The sequence below is a fragment of the Lissotriton vulgaris genome, chromosome 1_1 (genome assembly GCF_964263255.1).
Source record: "Lissotriton vulgaris chromosome 1_1, aLisVul1.2, whole genome shotgun sequence".
Taxonomy (NCBI): domain Eukaryota; kingdom Metazoa; phylum Chordata; class Amphibia; order Caudata; family Salamandridae; genus Lissotriton; species Lissotriton vulgaris.
In genome coordinates this window covers 457,668,865-457,671,241 of record NC_141685.1, presented here as the reverse complement: position 1 = coordinate 457,671,241, position 2,377 = coordinate 457,668,865, and the positions used below count along the sequence as shown (strand labels likewise).

Below are 2,377 nucleotides of genomic sequence, written 5' to 3'. Positions count from 1 at the left end.
AATAAATTCACAGACAACAAATCTGTGCATCTCTTTAAAATTCCCTATAGAAATCTCCATTGGTTCAGTTACTGGGGTACTAATTATCTGATTTGACACACCCACTAATTAGATAGCTTCTCCCGAGAGGGGTAGGTTGGGAACGTCTGCTGTTCTCACAGTAGAACGGGTAGCACCAGTGTTCAACAGAAAGGTGACATCATTTCCTTCAATGTATGGTCCTGTCTGGTCTACCGGTAAGGAGGCGCCAAGTACGCACTCCTCGTCCTCCCCCCTCAGGCCCCGTCAGTAAGGTTCATCACAGAGAAAGGTATCATTCAACAGGAATTGCGAGGTTGCTGCATTTCTATCCTCCCTTCCTTCCCATACCTCGACCTCCTCATTCTGCTGAGCTTTGCTCCTGTAATTAGGTCTAGGTGCACGAGGCAACTGATTCTGTTTTACCTGTTGCTGTGTCTTTCGTGGCCCCTCTTTCTGCACCTGTGGATTTAAATCATTAATTTGTACATTACCATTCTGTAGCATTGGACACTCGTCTCTCCAGTGCCCTATCTGACCGCACCCGTGGCAGGGAAATCTTTTCCTGGCTTCCTCTCGGCTCATTTTAACTCGGGGTTTCCCTCCTCCCCCAGAGCTTGTGTTCGGGGTATTATTATTCAATTTACCTAACTGCTTTTCTTGCTGTTCTGCCAATTTCACTTGAGCCCACATGACCTTTTCCTTTAAGGCCTTTCATTTGTTTTCCATCTCATCTTCGCAATACTTGGCGTACTTCAGGACCTCATCTATAGGTTTTCCCTGCCAACAGATTTTATTATCTCTAATCCACTGTGAGATTTCAGGTCTCAATCCCAACACGAATCGATAAATGAAATGGGTCATATCCTTTATTTCAATGTTATCGATTCCACTGTAGGTTTTGAATACCTGTAACAGTCGTTCATAATAGGAGTGAACAGTTTCATCACGATTTTGGGTAGTTCTATCTATGCGGGTCCAATCAGTTTCTTTGGCTGGCACCTGCCCTTTCAAATACAGTATTACTTTGTGATATTGTCTCATCACCTCCGGAGAGGGAGCTCCGGTTCTGGAGTCTCTTTCATACTCTTCACTGGGCCAATCAACTGCAATTTTACATTCTGTCCATAAATCTACAGGAACTACAATGTCGAAGAACCCATCTAGGTCCTTCAGGAGACATTTTTGAACTTTGACAAATCTCTCGACCTGCCTATACCACTCAACAGGCTTTTCTCGTAATTTCGGGAAGTCATTTGTAAATGACACAATATCTTGTCGGGACCATGGTACATGAACATACTTCCCACCTGGCACTTCTCTCATGGCATACAAGGTCTCTGCCTTATCGACTTCTTTTAGGACATATTCAGAAGTCCGTGGTCTAGCCTTACTGTCTTCCTTTTTCTTTGCCCATCTGGCTTTCCATTTTTCTAAATCCCCCCATTTCTGTAATAGATTCAGCAATTCTCTTATCTGTGCCTTTTTCCCTGACACATTCATGTTTTCTAGATCCTTATCCGAAAATTCTGCCCTATAAGGTTTTTGTAAGACTTTGGATTTGCTAACATCTATTCCCATATTAGCTGCGGTGTCCATTAGTTTCTCATGGAACACTCTGGTGTTTCGGGTAAGGCTTTTGCATATAAACAGTAACTCTTCCTCACTAAAGGTGTTCAATCTGTCTAATCCCACATTTCCGGCTATTAGTTCTTCCAGCTCTATTCTCGGCTTGTAAATATCTAATGGTTTTGGCTGAAGAGTTTCCTTTTCCAATTCTCGAGTCCATCGGTCTAATTCTTCCGGAGTCACTACTGTGGCGCTTCTGGTACCTGAAGCTGTCTCTATCAGGACTTCTTTTGCCCTAGTCTGAGTTCCTGTTCGTGGTACACTGCTTTCCGGTTCCCTTATGGGCAGATCCATCAGGGAGAACACAGATTCGCATTCACTTGCCTGATCATCCACTATGAGAGGCTCCTTTCTGGGCTGCGCTACAGCTGGTGTAATAACTTGTGTTTTTGGACTAGCCTGTCTATCCCCATAAAGAGGAACAACGGGGCCAATAGTTACTGGAATTGTCAGAGCTTCAGGACTGGGATTTATCTGAGCTATTGTCTGAATGAGTTCATTTAGCTGTTTAATTAAGGCTTCCTTTTCTCCTTCGTGTAAAACCCTGTCAATGGATGTGTCATGTAACACTTGCGGAACTACAGGAGGATACAGACTCGGGACAGTTGGGACTGTCATAGCTGATCTCTCCTCACCGAATGGCCTATAATTTGGGACAGTTGTATCAGGTCTACAAAATCCGTCTTTACTATTTTACCTATTACCTATACCTGCTGTATCTGTTTCACTG

The 2,377-nt window shown here is 43.7% G+C and overlaps 1 pseudogene; it reads right to left on the bottom strand.

Annotated features, from left to right (window-relative positions):
• Nucleotides 1-285: 285 nt before the first annotated feature.
• LOC147747347 (uncharacterized) lies at nt 286-1,941 on the bottom strand (annotated as a pseudogene).
• Nucleotides 1,942-2,377: the final 436 nt, after the last annotated feature.